This window comes from Hyla sarda, chromosome 7, assembly GCF_029499605.1.
Source record: "Hyla sarda isolate aHylSar1 chromosome 7, aHylSar1.hap1, whole genome shotgun sequence".
Taxonomy (NCBI): Eukaryota; Metazoa; Chordata; class Amphibia; order Anura; family Hylidae; genus Hyla; species Hyla sarda.
Genome location: NC_079195.1, coordinates 26,367,410 through 26,390,956, shown reverse-complemented (window position 1 = coordinate 26,390,956; position 23,547 = coordinate 26,367,410). Strand labels below are relative to the sequence as shown.

Below are 23,547 nucleotides of genomic sequence, written 5' to 3'. Positions count from 1 at the left end.
CTCAGTGAGAGACCTTTTGGAAACAGCATCCGCATTCCAAGCTTTAAGCCACATAGAGCAGCGGAGAGCCACTAGGTGACCCACAGCAAAAGCAGAACAACGGGCTGCCTGCATGGAAGCTGTGAACAGGAAGTCCCCAACTTTAGAGCATTGGAGAGCAAGAGCAGATAGATCCTCCGGGGGGGATCCCGTTAAGATTTCCTGATGGAGCTTTTGGCACCACTCCGCCAGGCCCTTGGACACCCATGTCGAGGCGAAGATGGGAAGAAGAGAAGAGCCAGCTGCTTCAGTGGCAAACTTTGCTAAGGATTCTACCTTATTATCTGTGGGATCCTTGAAGGCAGTGGCATCTGCCAGAGGCAGTGTAGTCGCCTTAGAGATCCGGGAAATTGGTGGATCCACTGAGGGAGGGGAAACCACCTTAGTGACAAGGTCCTTGTCAAATGGATAACGTTCTTGAATTGTCTTGATTCCCGGAAACCTCTTGTCTGGATGCTTCCATGCGTTTTCCAGAATGTCGTCAAAGTCGGCGTGAGAGCTGAACCTTTGAAGTGCCGGCTTAGCACGATGAAAGGATACTCCTGGATTGACATCCGAAGATCCTGGGTCCTCTAAGTGAAAGGTGTCTCTTAGGGCTGTCACCAAAGAGTTCACCGTTGCAATTGAGTCCGGGCAGTCCTCTGAGTCAGATGCCGGCTCGGAAGCCTCGTCCACCAGTTCACCAGGGGAATGAGAATGAGTAGAGGCAGTCCTGGAGGGGGGCGGCCCTGATCGAGTACGCGGCTCTGGCATGGCAGAGCGGCGACTCCGAGAACGTCCTCTAGAGGAACGACATTTGTGCCCAGATGACCGGGGGGGGGGACCCACAAGGGGAACACTCACGTCTATCTGAAGACTCAATGAAAGAGTCAGACGAGGCACCCCTAGGATGCTTGTGAGAGCGTGAAGTATGCGTAGACGAGGAACGGGCCCTTCCAGAGGTCCTGCGCAGGGAAGACCCCTTCAAGGAGGACACCACTTCCCGGGAGGCATCAGCCACCGAACTGGAGACTTTGGTCAAGTCAGCCATATACTGGGACAGGGAAGAAACCCAGGCTGGAGGAGCGGCTGAACCCACCGGGACCGAAGGGACATCAGGGGGGTCTGGGGGAGCAGTGGAGCAGGCAGGGCAAGTGGGTTCAGCAGAGCCAGACATCTTGGTATTACAAAGCTTACAGAGATAGTAAGTCACGGAAGTTACAGGTTTCTGTTTAGAGGAAGGAACAGCTCTGGATACGGACATAATGTAGAAAGAAAAAAGGAGATAGGAAACTTTCTCACCCTAGTTTGTGTCCCCTGTCAGCTGCAGTGAGGAGAACTCGCTCTGAGCAGCTAAAAAGAGAGTGAACAGGCCAGCCAATAGGAAGAGAGGGGCGTGCCTGAAGCAAGGCACTCATTAACTGACCCCTTCTAACTGAAAATCGCGCCCATGGCGCTGATTGGATGCTGCTTTGCGCCTCTGAGAGCTCCTAGCCCTGTGGGCGGAGCTATAGACGGCCTTAAAGAACTGTCATGGCGCCCGCTCCTTGTCCCGAGCGCACCTGACGGCCGTTTATGCACCCGGGGGAAGAGAGCGGGCGGACAAAGCGTTGGCAGAGACTGCCGGTGAAAGAGAAAGTAAGCCAGCGCTAAAGCGCCCGGCTCACGGCAGCGCCACGGCTTTTAGCCGCATATAAGGCGCTGCCTACAAAACTAAAGTAAACCGGCGCTGAGAGCGTCCGGCCCGATACAGCGCCGCGGCTGACAGCCGCATATAAGGCACTGACATGGTAACACAAGCACACACGCACACACATATAAGTGAAGTGCACCAAGCACACACACACATAAGTGTAGTGCCCCATAAAAAAATGCCCCCTCAGGTGCCACTGCTTCCCCAGAATAAAGTACAGCCCTTGCAAAGGCTAGCCCATAAAGTGTATGTGGGCCAAAACAGGGGGTCTCCAGAGGTTGCAAGTCCGTAAAAGGGGGGAAAGTACTTACCTCAGTCAGAAGAACTTACCTAATGGAGTCTTCAGTGAAGTCTTCAGTCAGCTTTAGTTACCTGCATCACGCCTGGCTGCTATGCGCAAGCGAGGCGAGCAGGTAAATAGGGGGACCCGGACCCATGAGGTATCACCCAGGCGCTGACCGTTGGCGAGGGGGGGTTAACAGTGCATATGCGCAATGTCTGTGCCCCCTCACTCGCAATGGGGAAACGGGGAACCGCAGTCCCTGAGTCCCCCCCTGAAAACTGAAAAGAAAGGGAATAAAAAACTAACACGTCCCTACAGGAAAACAAAAAAACAGGAGACCTGGTCTGGAGCAGTCCAGACCATGTCCACCTCCTTCAGACACTAAGCTTAAACTGATTAGCTCAGAGCCTGAAGGCGGGTATATCCTGCTGGGAGGAGCCAACTGTTTTTGTTGCCATAGTGTCACACACCTCCTAGAGACAGCAGCATACACCCCACGGTCTGTGTCCCCCAATGGAGCCGATAGAGAAACCGCACTCACCCACTGTAGATGCTGAAAAACTTGTAAACGTTATTCCAGGATCATCTGTATGACCAATACAGGTGAGGGACGTGGGGGAGCAAAAAAAAAAAAGAAGCAACCAATTTGGTGCCCTTAGGTGCTTTGTCCAGCTAAGACACAGCATCTGGGAGGAGGGAACAGGGATTTCAAACATCCAGCGTTACTGACTTGACAAATGCAAATTAGGTACAATTAAACACATGAGCATATGTCATTCAAGAACTCATAGAAAAAAGAAAAGAAAGCAAAGAAGAAAAAACAAAAATTGTGATGGATGAAGGGAATGGAATTTTCCTGGAACAAAAAACCTGCAATGTGAACAGTGTCTGCATTGAAAATTGCCAACTGGGATAGAAGAAAATAGCCAAACGTTTTCTTTATTTTCTGTGGGGAGGGTACTTCTAACCAACATATTGCTTAGGCTTTTACTTCTAAAAGAAATCAGTGGTTTTGCTGCAGCAGACTCTCGAAAAACAGGGTCATTCTCAATAATGAACCAGTTATTTTTAATTACTTGCTTCACAGGATCGGCCATGATATTGAACTGGAATGAAAATACAAAGCGCCGAGTATCTTTTTTCTTTCTCTTTGTTTTTTTTCTTTTAGTTTTTGGTCACCAAATCCAATCTAGTAATTTTTTTTGTTTTTTTCTAGAGCCTCGTTCAGTTCATTTATGGGGTATCCTCGAGTGAAGAAGCGTTGATAGAGTTTTTTGGGCTTAATTTTTTTAAACGTAGAAATTGGATGTAAGGTAATGCCAGTTTGGTGTGGTGAGGGTGAAAACTGTTATGATGAAGTAGATTACTGGATGCGGTGGGTTTACGATACCCTTGGGTTATGAATTGACCATCTTCAATGACTAACAGGACATCTAAAAATTCCATCGTTGTTTTGCTGATCTTATTAGTGAATTTCATATTAATATTATTATTGCTTATGTACTTTATGAATTCATCAAACTTCTCAAGTGTACTGTTCCAAATAATGAATATGTCATCCACATAATGATAATATTTGACAATGTATGGCAGGAGTGGAATAATTTAGCAGTAAATTTTAGTGGCCTTAAAGATGAGAAGAAAAATTATGGAAAGAACATGCCACTGGGATCCCCGTACATTGGGCAAACCAATTGTTTTGGAATGTGAAGCAATTGTTTTGCAAAATGAATTTAAAGGGGTACTCCGCCCCTAGACATTTTATCCCCTATCCAAAGGATAGGGGATAAGGTGTTAGATCGCCGCGGTCCCGCTGCTGGGGCCCCCCGGGGATCGATGCTACAGCACCACGCTATCATTACTGTGCAGAGCGAGATCGCTCTGCATGTAATGACGGGCAATACAGGGGCGGAGCATCATTACGTCACGGCTCCGTGATGTCACGGTCCGCCCCCGTCAATACAAGTCTATGGGAAGGGGCGTGGCAGTCGTCACGCCCCCTGCCATAGACTTGCATTAAGGGGACGGGCCGTGATGTCATGAGGGGCGGAGCCATGACATCACGCTGCTCCGGCCCCTGTATCGCCCGTCATTAAGCACAGAGCGAACTCGCTCTGTGCAGTAATGATGGCGGGGTGCCGCAGCGGCGATCCCCGGGGTCCCCAGCAGCGGGACTGCGGCGATCTAACATCTTACCCCCTATCCTTTGGATAGGGGATAAGATGCCAGGGGCGGAGTACCCCTTTAAGTGCTTCACATATATACAGTATATACTCGAGTATAAGCCGAGTTTTATTCCATTAACTTCTGATCCCACCAACAAAATTGCAAATAAAATAAAAACCTTCTTAAGAACATATACTGAGAATGGATTTCAGAAAAAAAGAAATACTGAAAAATTGCTTCCACAGCATTCCATCAGTGTACGATGGTACTTCTTACCAAAAATGCATATGAACATAACCCCCCCCCCCCCCGGAAGACCCATCATGGCCGGCATTGGTGCAGTTACAGAAGCACTCTCACAGTAGGTGTAATGGTTATTACATCCTGTGTTGGTAGAGATACCTTCATATATCAAAGACACTGACGATCTCCTCCTGTCCCTAGAAACTGTAGTGTGGCAAAACTCCTACATGTTGATGAAAAACTGTATTTATTTATATTATATGAAATATAGACTTTTATATGTGAAGCTCTTAAACTCATTTTGCAAAACAATTGCTTCACATTCCAAAACAATTGGTTTGCCCAATGTACGGGGACGGCGATGGGGACCCCAGTGGCATGTTCTTTCGCCATCATTTTTCTTGCCATCTTTGAGGCCACTTACATTTACTGCAAAAATAATCCATTCCTGCCATACATTGTCAAATATTATTGTTATGTGGATGACATACTCATTATTTGGAACAGTACATCTGAGAAGTTTGATGAATTCATAAAGTACATAAGAAATGATAATATTAATATGAAATTCACTAATAAGATCAGCAAAACAACGATGGAATTTTTAGATGTCCTGTTAGTCATTGAAGATGGTCAATTCTTAACCCAAGGGTAACTAAAACCCACCGCATCCAGTAATCTTACTTCATCATAACAGTTTTCACCCTCACCACACCAAACTGGCGTTACCTTACATCCAATTTCCATGTTTAAAAAAATAAATAAAAAGGAGAAATATTTCTCACTAGGATCAACGCATCCTCACTCAAGGATACCCCATAAATGAACTGAATGAGGCTCTAGAAAAAAACAAAAAAATTCCTAGATTGTATTCGGTGACCAAAAACTAGAAGTAAAAACAAAGAGAAAGAAAAAAAGATACTCAGCTCTTTGTATGTTCATTCCAGTTCAATATAATGGCTGATATTATGAAACAAGTAATTAAAAATATCTGGTTCATTCTTGAGAATGACCCTGTTTTTCGAGAGTCTGCTGCAGCAAAACCACTGATTTCTTTTAGAAGTAAAAGCCTAAGCAATATTTTGGTTGGAAGTACCCTCCCCACAGAAAATAAAGAAAATGTTTGGCTATCTTCTTCTATCCCAGTTGGCAATTTTAAATGCGGACACTGTTCACATTGCAGGTTTTTTGTTCCAGGAAAATTCCATTCCCTTGGAGGTACTGAAATCTGGATCAAGGACTTCATCTGCTTTAGGACTGAGTATGTCATCTACACAGTAATTTGTCCGTGCAAGCGATTTTATATCGGGTCCACAATCTGCCCCCTAAAAATCAGATTTCGTGAACATTTAAGGTCCATTCACATCGGCCATGGCTTTATACGTCTGATAGAACATGTCAGATCAGTGCATGGGGACAATGCAGAAACGCTATAATTTTTTAGTATACAAAGAGTTAAAGAAAACTTACCAGGCATTGATCGTCACAAAATCGATTGTTGCGAGGAGAGATGTATCATGTGCACAAGAGTGCTTGAAGGTTTAGGTCTTAATGACCGTCAAGACCTTAGTGTGTTTTTGTAACAGACATTTTTTTATCATTAGGCATTTTTCCATTTTTTTATAATATCCTTTCTGGCTTTTGTTTCTATTTCATCCTTCACAATTTTAGTTTTTTCCTCTTTGCTTTCTTTGCTTAAAATTTTTTTTCTATGTGTTTAATTGTACCTAATTTGCATTTGTTACATCAGCAGCGCTGGATGTTTGAAATCCCTGTTCCCTTCTCCCAGACGCTATGTCTCAGCTTGACAAAGCGCCTCAGGACACCAAACTAGTTGCTTCTTTTTTTTCTCCCACCACGTCCCTCACCTGTCTTGGTCATACAGATGATCCCGGAATAAAGTTTACAAGTTTTTCAGCATCTACAGTGGGTGAGTGGGTTTTTCTTATCTTCTATGGACTTCTAACTTGCTGCACATTACCGGCACCTCCAAGTATTTGCACATGAACTCAGTTGTTTTCCTGAAAGCCCGGTTTCTTTATTTGTCTGTATATTGTTACTCTTTGGGATTTCTACCAGCATTGCCACTCTCTTTTGCCTTTGTTAATATAGTAGTTATATTTTTGTATGTAGGAGCAGTATTATAGTAGTTATAACTGAAAATAAGAATGCACGGTCGACACCACTACCCCAAAGAAGTCTCCTTCTTCTCTTACTCAGCGGCACAGTAATCACAGTACGATTCCTGGATTATACACAACAGTTCCGTGAAAGTGCTGGCAGACACTGTACACTATGTGGTTCCAAGTCCCTTCAGACAACAGCAATCTTGATCATATAGCAAAAAGAAAAAGTAGGGAAGTCACTCACCAGGATACTGTGCAAGATTCTTTCATTTTCAACGGTGCAGTAACATGGAGCACGGACACTACAGGTAGGACTAGCTCATCAGTGAAAGACTGGGTTACAGCTGTTGCGCGTGCGTATCACACTTCTTCAGACCCTACCTGTTCTGTAGTGCATCACCCTTAAGAATCCTCCTCCTCTGGGTGACGCACACGGGACAGGTGCATGCTAATTAGACAGATTAAAAACATTAAATTTCATAATAAAAACAACAAAAATGCAAAGGACAAACTGCAGGTAACATGTCAAAATAGACAGGATTGGATTTAACATTCAAAAAGCATAAAAGTACTTGTGATAATGTTCCCATATTAGTATAGATAATATTCTTATAATTTTAAAAATACACTGTAGTCGACTCTCTCATTCAACCCTAGGCTGCCCGCAGCAGTTTTATTATCCATTTTGCTTCCATTTGTAATAAAAGCTTCTTTTTATCAGTATTTTCTTTGCTGCGGACAACCTCGAGTCTCTGGAAGAATAAATCGCTGCAGTTTTCACCATGCTTCATGTGTTTGATAAAACGCGGTGCACCTTTTTTGGTTCTAACAGAATAAACATGTTCCCTAAAATGTGTTTTTAAAGTACGTTTTGTGCTATCGATATAGAATCTACCACATGAACAGATCATGGCATGAACAACCCACTGGGTTCTACAGGTGATCAAGGTGTTAATATGAATAACTTCACCTCCAATATGGGTGATTTTACCAATTTTCAAGTTAGAACACCAAATGCATGTACCACATTTGTGGTTACATGTGGGGCCAGATCTTTTGAGCCAGTCAATGGTTTTTGATTTGGAACAGAAGTTGCTACTACTAACCACATCTCTAAGATTTTTGCTTATTTTCTGTGAGTCTGAGCACACCCCATACTCCTAGTTAGCAAGCTATCTCAAACACACTATGGAATCTGAAGATTCGTCTGACAGTACCTCTGAAGTGCCGGACGGTGCAGTAGGAGCCGGACGAAAGGATGTTAGAGACTTTTTTCATCAATGTAATGTTAAGGACACTCTGCAAGTTCTAAGCATTAAAAAATTTGAATTTAAGGTTCTCATGTTAGCTGAAAAAGAGACTCGGCTCTTTTGGACAGTTAATTCTCTTATGCTGAATGTGAAAGGGTCCCGAGAGGGTTAAAAGCATACAAAGAACCCTCCCAATTCGGGGAAGACCCAGAATTTGTCAAAATGTGAAAAATATCCATCAAGAATATTGCCTGCAGATGTTAAGAGCCGTCATTGATAAAAATGAAAAAGAATATTAAAAAATAACAGAAGAGCTATTAAGAACAAAAACGGAATTAAGAGCATGTTTGGATGAAGAAAAGTTTCAATCCTTCTCCAAAAAAATGGAAAAAAGAATTGTTGCTTTACAATGGGTCATAAAAGACCAGAAGAAGGATAAATTTATAAGAGATCATCTAGACTATGAAACCGACAAAGCTTCCCTATAGGTGGCCCAAAAAAACAACGCCCAAGATGACCAAGGGGCAGTCAACCCAGACGAAAAACTACAGACTATTGGACTACAGAGTCTGATTCAAGTGGGAATGACGACTCTAGTAAAAAAAAAACATCAAAAAGACGGGTGTGAACAACAGCAAAAAACCCAGAAGGAAAGTTTCAACACAAAAAGTCAAGAAACTACATCTAAAAACACCGATCCAAAAAAAGGAAGTGGCCCTTTAGGAGGAAGACAAGAAGGGGACCTAGAAAGAGGGGGAGAAGAAAATCGGGTGCGTCCGAAAAGGAGTGCTCTGCGCAACAAGGAAGTGACATGAAACAAGTAACATCTGAAAAAGACGCTTGTACAGTCATTAACCTTACAGACATTGCCTTTGATCGGGACATTCTATCCTTACTTAATAGAGGACTTAATTACTGCCTTACCGAGGATTTCAATATAGTGGACTTTGAAGTGGATCTTTTTAAGTCCATTAGAAAATTGAATTTGAAAAAAATCTATGCAAATAAAAATCTGTCATATAGTCCACTAGAGGGAGAAATCCCAGCATCAGTCGGTCCTCTGGGGTTCAGTGTCTTAAAAGACGCAACTAAGAGCGAGCTAGAATGTCTAGACCATCTTATCGACTTACAGGATACAATAGAGGACACAAACGTTTCCGATGATACTCTTTGGTCACTTGAGGATTTTAAGGGTGGGATAAAATCCTCCTTTTGTCCCCAAGTGACACTGGGGATCAATCTCGATATTTTTCATAACAATGTCTTATGTGAAGTGAAGTCTTTAATCTATAAAAAAAGATCCCTGCAATTTAAGTGAGGGTGAGAGAGCTGCATTAGATGGTCTCAAAAAGAGAAATAACTTAATAAAAGTAATTAAAAAAAAGCCGATAAAGGCGGAAACGTTGTCATAATGACTACTGAATATTATGCTACTGAAGCCTTGAGACAGCTATGTAATTCTAACACCTACCAAAAATGTCACGGAAATCCTGTTTCAAAGATAAGGGAAAAACTGCAAGGTTTATTAAGAATAGAAGTAGAAAATAATGTACCTTCTAAAAAAAGAGCCGAAAAATTGATACCTTTTTTTCCTTCAAGCCAGCGATGGTACTTCCTGCCAAAGGTTCACAAGACCCTTTTGTCCCCCCCCCCCCCCCCCCCCCCCCGGTAGACCCATTGTCTCGGGGAGGGGCTCAGTCACAGAACCTCTTTCCAAGTATTTGGAATGGTTACTGCGACCCCTTTTGCAGGAAGTGCCATCGCTGGTGAAGGATATGAACCAATTTCTTTTATTTTTGCAGGATTTAGCGTGGTCAGAAAATGTTATTGGCTACTATAGACATAGAAAATTTATACATTAGCATTCCACAAGAGAAAGGTGTGGATTGCATTAGAGAAATTCTTTCCCACTCTGGAAAATCTGAAAACGTAATTCACTTCATATGTGAGTCCCTAGCATTTGTATGAAAAAATAATGCTTTCCTGTTTGATGAAATTTGGTATAGACAAATAGGGGGTGTGGCCATAGGCACCCCCGTGGCTTGCACATCTGCCAATCTTTATGTTGCTTCTTTTGAACAAAAGTATATTTTTACAACTGAGAATCCCTTCCTGAAGTCCGTCCGATGCTATCTCAGATTTGTTGATGACGTGTTCATCGCCTGGGATGGCACCGAGACAGACTTCAGGGATTTTGTAGAATTTCTTAATGTAACAAATGAAATGAACCTTAGATTCACCCATAAAATTGATCCTAAAAAGCTGGAATTCTTGGATGTTCTGATTGAGGTGGAAGAAGGTGAACTTCGGACGTCTGGATACAGGAAGCCCACGGCCTCTAATTCTCTGCTCCAGTTCTCGAGCTATCATCCCCAACATATCAAAACGGCATTGCCATATGGACAGTTTCTACATCTTAGACGTATTAATGATTCAGATAAAAGGTTTTTGGTGAAGGCTAGAGAACTGAGGCAGAGATTACTGGTACGGGGCTACCCTGAAGAAATTCTAGATACAGCTTTAAATAGAGCTTTCGAACAAAATAGGAATCATCTACTTTTGTCAAATAGAAGAAGAAAAGCAAAAGAAAAACCTTTCCAGAACGTCTTACCGAGATTTTCTTTTTCCTTCAAGTTCAGTCCCCTGGAAAAAATCATTAAAAGGGCAGTACATAATAACTGGTCTCTGGTCAAAAAGGATGTAGAATTAGGTAAATTAGTACATGACAGACCTCTCATAGCATTTACACGTAGCAAAAATCTTAGAGATGTGGTTACTAGTAGCAACTTCTGTTTCAAATCGAAAACCATTGACTGGCTCACAAGATCTGGCCCCACAGGTAACCAAAAATGTGGTACATGCATTTGGTGTTCTAACTTGAAAATTGGCAAAATCACCCATATTGGAGGTGAAGTTATTCATATTAACACCTTGATCACCTGTAGAACCCAATGGGTTGTTTATGCCATGACCTGTTCATGTGGTAGATTCTATGGCCCAGATTTATCAAACTGTGTGAGAGAAAAAGTGGAGAGATTTTCCCATAGCAACCAATCACAGCTCAGCTTTCACTTTACCACAGCTCGTTAGCTGAGCTGTGATTGGTTGCTGTGGAAAAATCTCTCCACTTTTTCTCTCACACAGCTTGATAAATCTGGGCCTATATCGGTAGCACAAAACGCACTTTAAACACACGTTTTAGGGAACATGTTTATTCTGTTAGAACCAAAAAAGGTGCACCGCGTTTTATCGAGCACATGAAAATGAAGCATGGTGGAAACTGCAGCGATTTATTCTTCCAGGGACTCGAGGTTGTCCGCAGCAAAGAAAATACTGATAAAAAGAAGCTTTTATTACAAATGGAAGCAAAATGGATAATAAAACTCAATGCTGCGGGCAGCCTAGGGTTGAATGAGAGAGTCGACTACAGTGTATTTTTATAATTATAAGAATATTATCTATACTAATATGGGAACATTATCACAAGTACTTTTATGTTTTTTGAATGTTAAATTAAATCCTGTCTATTTTGACATGTTACCTGCAGTTTGTCCTTTGCATTTTTGTTGTTTTTATTATGAAATTTAATGTTTTTAATCTGTCCAGTGTGCGTCACCTGGAGGAGGATTCTTAATGGTGATGCACTACGAAACAGGTAGGGTCTGAAGAAGCGTGATACGCATGTGCAACAGCTGTAACCCAGTCTTTCACTGATGAGCTAGTCCTACCTGTAGCGTCCGTGCTCCATGTTACTGCACCGTCGAAAATGAAAGAATCTTGCACAGTATCCTGGTGAGTGACATCCCTACTTTTTCTTTTTGCTATATTATAGTAGTTATATTCTTGTATATAGGAGGCGGTATTATAGTAGTTATATTCTTGTATGTAGGAGCAGTATCGTATTAGTTATATTCTAGTACATAGGGGGCAGTATTATAGTAGTTTCATTCTTGTACATAGGAGCAGTATTATAGTAGTTATACAGTAAGTAGAGAAATGGTGCTTCTGCACTCACCTATTTTGATGCATTCCTTTATTTCCACAACATCGCAAAAACAGCTGGCCGGTGGTGGGGAGGGTAGGAGAAGATGCCGCATCCAGAACTGCGGTGGTAAAGGCAATTAGTCTCGCAGCTAAACCGCTTCCTCGGACCTTCAGAAGGCCGGAGGAAGCAGTTTAGCTGTGAAATTAGTTGCCTTTACCACCGCAGCTCCTGTTGTGGCGTCTTCTCCTACCCTCCCCACCACTGGCCAGCTGTTTTTGCGATGTTGTGGAAATAAAGGAATGCATCAAAATTGGTGAATACTGAAGCATCATTTCTCTACTCGCTGCATGTATGGACATTGTTTTTTCTTGCTTCATATGGCACCTCTATTGTCCACGTACTACTACCCTCCCTATCAGTGATCACACTCCTGGATACAGCATGCGAGTAGTGGTGCGGTCTCTCTCTTCTCCTCCGGTGCACATCATAGTAGTTATATTCTTGTATATCGGAGCAGTATTATAGTAGTTATATTCTTGTAAATAGGAGCAGTATTATAGTAGTTATATTCTTGTATATAGGAGCAGTATTATAGTAGTTATATTCTTGTAAATAGGAGGCAGTATTATAGTAGTTAAATTCTTGTACATAGGAGCAGCATTATAGTAGTTACAGTCATGGCCGTAAATGTTGGCACCCCTTAAATTTTTCAAGAAAATGAAGTATTTTTCACAGAAAAGGATTGCAGTAACACATGTTTTGCTATACGCATGTTTTTCCCTTTGTGTGTATTGGAACTAAACCAAAAAGGGAGGAAAAGAAATTGGACATAATGTCACTCCAAACTCCAAAAATGGGTTGGACAAAATTATTGGCACCCTTAATTTAATATTTGGTTGTACACCCTTTGAAAAAAATAACTGAAATCAGTGGCTTCCTATAACCATCAATAAGCTTCTTACACCTCTCAGCCGGAATGTTGTACCACTCTACCTTTGCAAACTGCTCCAGGTCTCTCTTATTGGAAGGGCGCCTTTTCCCAACAGCAATTTTAAGATCTCTCCACAGGGGTTCAATGGGATTTAGATCTGGACCCATTGATGGCCACTTCAGAACTCCAGCGCTTTGTTGCCATCCATTTCTGGGGGCTTTTTGACATATGTTTGGGGTCATTGTCCTGCTGGAAGACCCAAGATCTCGGAAGCAAACCCAGCTTTCTGACACTGGGCTGTACAGTGCGACCAAAAATCCAATGGTAATCCTCAGATTTCATGATGCATTGTACACATTCAAGTCACCCAGTGCCAGAGGCAGCAAAACAACCCCAAAACATCATTGAACCTCCACCATATCTCACAGTAGGTACTGTGTTCTTTTTCTTTGTAGGCCTCATTCCATTTTCGGTAAACAGTAGAATGATGTGCTTTACCAAAAAGCCAGAAGGATTTTGGCTTACTCAAGTTCATTTTGGCAAAATGTAGTCTTGCTTTTTTATGTCTCTGTGTCAGCAGTGGGGTCCTCCTGGGTCTCCTGCCATAACATTTCATTTCATATGTCAACGGATAGTTCTCACTGACACTGATGCTCCCTAAGCCTGCAGGATAGCTTGAATATCTTTGGAACTAGTTTGGGGCTGCTTATCCACCATCCAGACTATCCTGCATTGACACCTTTCATCTATTTTTCTCTTTCGTCCACACCCAGGGAAATTAGCTACAGTGCCATGGGTTGCAAACTTCTTGACAATGTTGCGCGCTGTAGACAAAGGCAAATCTAGATCTCTGGAGATGGACTTGTAACCTTGAGATTGTTGATATTTTTCCACAATTTTGGTTCTCAAGTCCTCAGACCATTCTTTTCTCCTCTTTCTGTTCATGCTTAGTGTGGCACACACAGACACACAATGTAAAGACTAAGTGAACTTCTCTTCTTTTTATCTGCTTTCAGGTGAGTTTAAAGGAGCATCACATGCTTGAAACAATCTTATTGTTCCACAATTTTGAAAGGCTGGCAATTATTTCGTCCAGCCCATTTTTGGAGTTTGGTGTGACATTATGTCCAATTTGCTTTTTTTCCTCCCTTTTTTTGTTTAGTTCCAATACGTAAACGTGTATAGTAATCCTCAGGGTGCCAACATTTACAGCCATGACTGTATATTCTTGTATATATGGGGCAGTATTAAAATAGTTATATTCTTGTACATAGAAGCAGTATTATTGTAGTTAAATTCTTGTGCATAGGAGACAGTAATAGGCTATGATTCCACTTGTTTCTTTTTTCCTGTGTGTTTTTCACAGAAAAAAACGCCAGAAAAAATGCCAGTACAATTTCCTGCATTTAAGTGGAGGCTGCATTTTCGGCCACTTTGGCGTTTTTTTTTTTTTTTCTTTCAAAATTTATTGGGTACAGAAAAAAAAATGCAGTAGGGACGGGAAAAAAATTATTTTACAAAATATATATTTTTTTATAACAAAATTTTTATTCATTTTTAATAGAGTCTGTGTTTCACTTTTTTTCTCTCTTTTTAAATTTTTTTTAATTTTTAGGTAGTACTTCTACTCCCAGCATGGAACAGACTGTTCCATGATGGGAGTAGTAGTACCTGTGCAAATAGACATATCGCCCCGGGTGTCATTCCTGACACCCAATCTGATTGTCCATATTATAGCAGAGATGCGGAGCGGCTCTATACAGCGCTCGCATCTCTGCACTATACTCCGGGCCGGCCAGTGATGTGCATAGAACCTCACTCATTCATATTTCCCGCCCAGAGTGGGGATTGGCCGGATGGTTACAGCCAATCCCCGCTCTCAGAGGGAAATATGAATGAGTGATGTTCTATTCATATCACTGGCCAGCCAGAGTATAGTGCAGAGAGGCGGAGCGAAGGAGAAAGCCGCTCCACATCTCTGCAATAGATGGGACGATCGCATCAGGTGTCAGGAGTGACACCCACTGTTATCTGACCTTAATTGCAGGTACTACTGCTCCCAACATGGATCACACTCTGCTCCATGTTGGGAGCTGTAGCACCTGAATTAATAAACAGATCACAGCAAGTGTAACTTCTGACACCTATTGCAATCTGTCTACAAATGCAGGTACTACAACTCCAAGCATGGAGCAGAGTGTGCTTCATGTTGGGAGCAGTAGTACCTGCAGTTAAGGAAAGATCACAGTGGGTGTCACTCCTGACACCCGCTGTGATCCTCCTGTATAATGTATAAAGGCGGCCGTCCACTCTTCTATGGTCACCTGCACTGACTTATATATACACCTATTCATATTTCCCTCAGAGAGTTGGCTGGAACCATCTGGCCAATCACAGCTCTCTGTTGGAAATATAAATAAGTATATATATATATATATATATATATATATATATATATATATATATGTATATATATATACGGCAGTGGAAGGGACCATAGAGGAGCGGCCAGACGCATCTATAAATTATACAGAAGGATTGCAACAGACGCGGGGCGATCTGTCAATTAGTACAGGTATTACTACTCCCATCATGGAACAGTATGTTCCATGCTGGGAGTAGTAGTACTACCTAAAAAAAAAAAAAAAAACACACACATACACACACACACACACACACACACACTACATTTTTATTATTGTCAGCTACATTCTTAGTTCCCTGCCTGCCCAAATAAATACAAACATACAAATTTTTCCATCACTATCACCATCTTTTTTTATTTATTTTTTAATGGTACCCTATGAAATTTTATTAAAAAAAAGGTATCTCCATCACTTTTTTGGATCGCTAAAGTCCAAAAAGAATAAAAACTGCCTGCAAAAACTAAACTTAAAACCCACATGGTGTTTTTCTTTCCATTTTTTTTACTCCCATAGGATACTATGGGATAAAAACGCCACGATTTCAGGGGGAAAAAATGCCATAGGCTCAACATGCTGTGATTTTGCTGACAAAGAGTGAAAAAGATGCCAAACTGAAAAACGCAAAGTGGAAAAAGAATTTTGCGTTTTTTCATTGATTTACAGCTAACATCTGGCCGCAGTGTTTTTTGGCTGAAAAAACGCCATACGGCAGAATTGGCGTTTTTTTGGTGTTTCCCCCTCCAAAGAAAAAGTGAAATTCCAGCCATATAGTAGTTATATTCTTGTACATAGGAGCAGTATTATAGTAGTTATATTCTTGTATATAGGAGGCAGTATTATAGTAGTTATATTCTTGTACATAGGGGGCAGTCATATAGTAGTTATATTCTTGTATATAGGAGCAGTATTATAGTAGTTATATTCTTGTACATAGGAGGCAGTATTATAGTAGTTATATTCTTGTATATAGGAGGCAGTATTATAGTAGTTATATTCTTGTATATAGGAGCAGTATTATAGTAGTTATATTCTTGTATATAGGAGCAGTATTATAGTAGTTATATTCTTGTATATAGGGGGCAGTATTATAGTAGTTATATTCTTGTATATAGGAGCAGTATTATAGTAGTTATATTCTTGTATATAGGAGGCAGTATTATAGTAGTTATATTCTAGTACATAGGGGGCAGTACTATAGTAGTTATATTCTTGTATATTGGAGCAGTATTATAGTAGTTATATTCTTGTATATAGGAGCAGTATTATAGTAGTTATATTCTTGTATATAGGAGCAGTATTATAGTAGTTATATTCTTGTAGATGGGGCAGTATTATAGTAGCTATATTCTTGTATATAGGAGCAGTATTATAGTAGTTATATTCTCGTACATAGGAGCTGTATTATAGTAGTTATATTCTTGCACATAGGAGGCAGTATTATAGTAGTTATATTCTTGTATATAGGAGAGGATAGATGTGTGCTGGTGAGCTCCCTGTGGGGAGGAGGCATGGCTTCTGACCCAGGAGGTGGGGATGGAAGCTAGGCAGAGGATCCTGGGAGAGGCCCAGGTTTGCAGTGCGGCCTGCAGCATGGAGCTGGTGAAGATTTGGAGATGGTGGCTGGTGAGTCATCTGAATCTTGTAATGTTACTGGATTGAGGACAAAAGTGACCAAGAAAAGTTTGTTTAAGATGGAAATGCAGATTTGTAAGCTAAGAGATAAAATTAAGAAGGAGACTGATCCTAAAATAAAGCTGATGAAATGTGAGCGGCTGGATGATTGTATACGGGAGCGCACCATACTGCAGGAGAGGCTGGAGGGGGGCACAAAGATGGTGCCCAAAGTGCAAAACTGGGGGAAAGAAAGAAAGAGGGAGACCAGAGCCCAGAGTGGGAGGAGGAGAGAAAACATTGCAAAAACAGACATTGTGGAGCAGGAAAAACCCATAAGACATGGGGGTGCAGATACTAAGGGGTCACTGCACCCAGATATAACATGTGAGGGGTCTGAGAGCGCTGGTGATACTGCAGAGGATTTTGAGCCAGCCAACAAGGGGTTAATTGCTATGGACTCTAATGGCACTGCAAATGGTGCTGCTGTGCAAGAAAGTGCTTCATGTACGGACTTTGTATATGATACTGCTGTATGTGAGCCCCAACAAATACTGGAGCCAGCTATTCAGACTGCAGCAGATAATGTACATAGCAATCAGCCACCTGCAGTGAATGGAGAGCAAGGTGTAGAGCTGTGCACAATGTCAGTGAATGGAATGAAGGATGCAGAGCAATCAGCAGTTCACACAGGTGCAGGACATCCAGGTGCAGCTGAGGAGAGGCCCAGGACTGCGCCCCCTGCTGACAGACCTCAGTACAGGAGACTGTTCTCTAATGTTGCAGGATCAGCTAACCCCACACCACAGAGGAAAAATGAGGTCAGGATCCGATATACAGGTCCAGAGGAATCCATCCCCTCCAGACTATTTATTGGGAAAGTATTAGTAAAGGAGTTCATGAGTTTTGAGGCCTCTGAGGTGTTTGCCCTGATCCACATCCCCTCCAGCCGCATCTATGATGTCAGTTTTAAGCTGCAGTAATGACACCAAAGGACACAAGATCTGGGAGAACCGGCAGGTGATCCAGCTGTCTAAGCCCCAGGTAGTGACGGTCTCCATCTTGTTCCAGTCTGAGGTGGTGGCTCTGGCGGATCTGATGCTCTGGCTGAGCAGACAGTGTGTGGTGAAGAGTGAACCAGCCAAGATCTATGATGAGGAGGACATCTGGAATGGAGGATATACTGTGAAGATCCAACTACTTCAGCAGAACAATATGACCAGACACCTGCCGCACTCCTTCTACCTGGGCTCAGAGCGGGGGATATGTTTCTATCTTGGTCAGCCCCGTCTGTGCCATAGATGTGGGGGCCGCCATCTCGCTATTAACTTCTCCCGGGTCAAGTGCTCTCTATGTGGACAGTTCGACCATGTAAAGGATGACTGTACTGGACCAGTGATCTGTAACCTGTGCTCAGGACCGGGGGAACACTTCCAGAGGGTGTCCACATGCAGAACATAATAAATGTGGTGAGACCCTCACAGAGGCCATGGAGGAAGAACAGGAGGACATCCCCACGTGTGTGGATATAGTGCCAGAAACTGCCCGTCCACCTGCAGATGTTCATCAGAGTACCAGAAACCTTGTTACAAAACCAGTGATAACAGTGGCACTACAAGTACCAGCAGACAGTGAAGAGCCTTGTGTAACAACTCTGGATGCAGCAGAAAAAGAATCACCAGCCACTGCAGAGTCTGAAGTATCCATGAATCCTGAACTACAAGTACCAGCAGCCACTGCAGAGCAAAATGTAACCCATATGGATGCTGCAGTAGAAACCTCACCAGCCACTGAAGTAAGAGATGATCCAATAAGTGAAGTGTCAAACAAATCTCACTAAATCCCTCAATCGTCTAGTCCTAGTCCAGAACCATCTGACCTGATCACAGGGACCAGTGTAGAGGAGAACAGGTACCAGTTTGTAAAATGGCAAGACACTGGAGCAGCTACATTCAGAAAAGTCATGTCTGCAGCGAGATCAGCCGCACGTCCATCAGTGGAGATAACATTCGGGCGTTATAGTGTGCTGGGGGAAGAAGATACAGATACAACAATGGAGCAGGTCCCCTCAACCTTCCCTGATGATGAACTTAAAGAAGATGTTCCTGGACCCTTAGTGTCCACCAAGAGATGGGGCACTACAAGCCACAGCAGGGCAAGTAAGAAAAAAACTAAGAAGCCTAAGGGATCTGGATGAGGCTGAGATTTAAGTAACCGATATAATGTGAAGTGGAGGAATAGTTATGTTATGTTTTGTTTAGTGTTTAAAATATCAGTGAGGAAACTTTATTTACTTTTTTTATAATTTTATTGTAAATATATTGTAATATTTTGTTGCAAGTTTTAAATAAAAAGATCATTATAGTAGCTATATTCTTGTATATAGGAGCAGTATTATAGTAGTTATATTCTTGTATATAGGAGCAGTATTATAGTAGTTATATTCTTGTATATAGGAGACAGTATTATAGTAGTTATATTCTTACACATAGGGGGCAGTATTACAGTAGTTATATTCTTGTATATAGGAGGCAGTATTATAGTAGTTATATTCTTGTATATAGGAGGCAGTATTATAGTAGTTATATTCTTGCATATAGGAGCAGTATTATAGTAGTTATATTCTTGTATCTAGGAGCAGTATTATAGTAGTTATATTCTTGTATATAGGAGCAGTATTATAGTAGTTATATTCTTGTACATAGGAGCAGTATGAGAGTAGTTATATTCTTGTATATAGGAGGCAGTATTATAGTAGTTATATTCTTGTATATAGGGGGCAGTATTATAGTAGTTATATTCTTGTATATAGGGGGCAGTATTATAGTAGTTATATTCTTGTATATAGGAGGCAGTATTATAGTAGGTATATTCTTGTATATAGGAGCAGTATTATAGTAGTTATATTCTTGTATATAGGAGACAGTATTATAGTAGTTATATTCTTGTATATAGGAGCATTATTATAGTAGTTATATTCTTGTATATAGGAGCAATATTATAGTAGGTATATTCTTGTATATAGGGAACAGTATTATAGTAGTTATATTATTGTACATAGGAGGCAGTATTATAGTAGTTATATGCACGGTGAAAGGCAGGAAAGAAAATCGCACTCGCCCTCTGTAGTTGCAATGATGAGGTTTTATTTTCCAAGATGTTCATTGGGAAAAGAAAGGCATGAGGTGTGGAGGGTTTGAGAACCAGAGGAAGCACCGTTCAGGTGTGAAACTTGTTGTTTGTCTCGGAACCCTCCACACCTCATGCCTTTCTTTTCCCAATGAACATCTTGGAAAAATAAAACCTCATCATTGCAACTACAGAGGGTGAGTGCGATTTTCTTTCCTGCCTTTCACCGTGTATTATTACCTGTAATCCAGTTATAATCTGCACCCCTTGGTATTGCATTTATACTGAACTGCCTCCCCTGAAGTGGATTTTACATTTGTCTCAAGTACAAAATCGGGAAGCTGTGCCACCATTTGTCTACTGTGGTTTATAGTAGTTATGTTCTTGTATATAGGAGCAGTATTATAGTAGTTATATTCTTGTACACGGGGCAGTATTATAGCAGTTATATTCTTGTATATAGGAGCAGTATTATAGTAGTTATATTCTTGTATATAGGAGGCAGTATTATAGCAGTTATATTCTTGTATATAGGAGCAGTATTATAGTAGTTATATTCTTGTATATAGGAGCAGTATTATAGTAGTTATATTCTTGTACATAGGAGCAGTATTATAGTAGTTATATTCTTGTACATAGGAGCAGTATTATAGTAGTTATATTCTTGTACATAGGAGCAGTATTATAGTAGTTATATTCTTGTATATAGGAGCAGTATTATAGTAGTTATATTCTTGTATATAGGAGCAGTATTATAGTAGTTATATTCTTGTATATCGGAGAAGTATTATAGTAGTTATATTCTTGTATATAGGAGCAGTATTATAGTAGTTATCTTCTTGTATATAGGAGCAGTATTATAGTAGGAGACTATAGGATAACTCAGCTCACCCTTCCAACCAGACGCCTGTCGCACAGCACCGTGTGAACCAACACCAGAGTAGCAATGAAGCAATGAACATACTGGAGTTTACAGGTAGTACAGGAGAACATGTAGATAACATGCATAGTGTTGCAATTCATGTATTGTTGTATTTTGTATTTTTTTCCGGTAGAATAGAAAGCCAGTTATGTTTGTTACCCAATACAGTAGTGATTATAGTACCATCTGTCGCCTAGTCCACAAATATATGCCTATTATTACAGGTGATCCATTATACAGTTCCATTATGGACTCAGGCTATAGATGTGTTTCTAGAAAAGCTCCCACTCTGGGACAAAAATTATCCCCAAGTCTTTTTACAAGTACCAGGTCTACTGTACAAACATGGCTAACTACCAAGGGCTCATATAAGTGTGGGCACAAAGTATGCATTTGTTGCAAATTCATGCATAATGTTGTTGAATTCAGCTCCTATTCTACCGGAAAAAAAATGCAAAATACAACAATACATGAATTGCAACACTATGCATGTTATCTACATGTTCTCCTGTACTACCTGTAAACTCCAGTATGTTGGATGTACCTCCAATTCTCTCAAAACTAGGACCGGGAAGCATATTTCAGATATTGCTCATTTTAACTCCCGACATACATCAATGGTGACCCAACATTGTGCCCGGGTACACCAGGGAGATTATTCTTCTATGGTCCTATGTGGAATTGAAAGGGTTATTCCACCCAAAAGAAGGGGCAATTTCAGGCAAAAATTGCTAGATCGCGAGGTATACTGGATTATGGAATTAGACTGTAGAATTCCTAGGGGTCTTAATCGTAGACAGGATGTGATTTTACATTACTAATATTGATAAAATTTTATTATAAATAGGAATTACAATAATTGATGGTACCCCTGTCTACGATTGCGACCTTACGGTTTTCAATGCCTCTCCTTTTTATGGTTTTATGGTTATTGTAATTCACATTTATATACCTTTGCATATATTATATATACTTATATAATTTATTTTTTCTTATTTGGGAATTTATACCCTTTGTTATACATGTACATATATATGCCTTTAACCAGTCCAGGCCATTACTATAACTATTATTATATCAATTTTTATAGTTATATTCTAAAAAGTGTTTTTTGTAACTATGTTAGTATTTTATATTGTGTCTATTTCTGAATTGTATACACATGCTTTTGTATTTCCACTGTGGGATCTGGTGGGCATGATTACACCAGGTGTTCACCTGGGAGTTTCCTTCCACCACTTCCCATAAAGGAATGGCCATTTCTTTTGTATCTTTGTATGAGTAAGGCTGGTTTTTCCGTCTGAAACGCGCAACCCTGTGTCCTGCTATCCTATGGCTTGAATCTACAATAAATGTTGGCTTTTATTGCACGTTATCCTGCGCTGGACCATCTATTTCTTCATCAGTATTATAGTAGTTATATTCTTGTTCATAGGAGCAGAATTATAGTAGTTATATTCTTGTGCATATATAAGAGCAGTATTATAGTAGTTATATTCTTGTATATAGGAGCAGTATTATAGTAGTTATATTCTTGCACATAGGGGGCAGTATTATAGTAGTTACATTCTTGCACATAGGAGGCAGTATTATAGTAGTTGCATTTTTGTATATAGGAGCAGTAATATGGTAGTTATATTCTTGTATATAGGAGCAGTATTATAGTATTTATATTCTTGCACATAGGGGGCAATATTATATTAGTTACATTCTTGCACATAGGAGGCAGTATTATAGTAGTTATATTATTGTATATAGGAGCAGTATTAGAGTAGTTATATTCTTGTACATAGGAGCAGTATTATAGTCATTATAATATTGTACGTAGGAGCAGTATTATAGTAGTTATATTATTGTATATAGGAGCAGTATTAGAGTAGTTATATTCTTGTACATAGGAGCAGTATTATAGTAGTTATATTCTTGTATATAAGAGCAGTATTATAGTAGTTATATTCTTGTACATAGGAGCAGTATTATAGTCGTTCTAATATTGTACGTAGGAGCAGCATTATAGTAGTTATATTTTTGTATATATAGGAGCAGTATTATAGTAGGTATATTCTTGTATATAGGAGGCAGTAATATAGTAGTTATATTGTTGTACATAGGATCAGTATTATAGTAGGTATATTCTTGTATATAGGAGGCAGTAATATAGTAGTTATATTCTTGAATATAGGAGGAAGTATTATAGTAGTTATATTCTTGTATATAGAAGCGGTATTATAATGGCCCACATTTATCAAACAGTGTGAGAGAAAAAGTGGAGAGATTTTCCCATAGCAAACAATCACAGTTCAGCTTTCACTTTACCAGAGCTGTGATTGGTTGTTGAGGAAAAATCTCTCTACTTTTTCTCTCACACAGTTTGATAAATCTGGGCCCATGTGTTGAAGAAAAGAAGACACAGAGGTCTAAAGTGTTCTCAGGCAGCTCCCAGGGAGCCAAAAGGCAACATGCAAAATAACATTTTTATAAATAACACTTAATATGGCTAAAAACTTGCACCATGCACTGATTTTTGACACACATGTTTTAAGTGTTACTTTCCTTAAAAAACAAACAAAAAAAAAACTCAAGTAGAAAAGAAAAAGGCAGAGCACCTAATAGGATGACAATGTATAATATAAGATTGTCCGTGCACAATAGGAAGGTTCTCACCTCATTGGGTTGTGTGAAGACCCAAAACTTATAACAGGTTGAGATGCCAGACCCCAGTCGCAAGTTGTCGTAGATAAAACGTGCAAAACGTGAACCCAAC

At 40.5% G+C, this 23,547-nt stretch overlaps 1 protein-coding gene across 6 annotated transcripts in view; it reads left to right on the top strand.

Annotated features, from left to right (window-relative positions):
* LOC130283381 (alpha-2-macroglobulin-like protein 1) overlaps positions 1-23,547 on the top strand; it is a 174,365-nt gene that overhangs the window by 66,797 nt on the left and 84,021 nt on the right. The window lies entirely within an intron of this gene.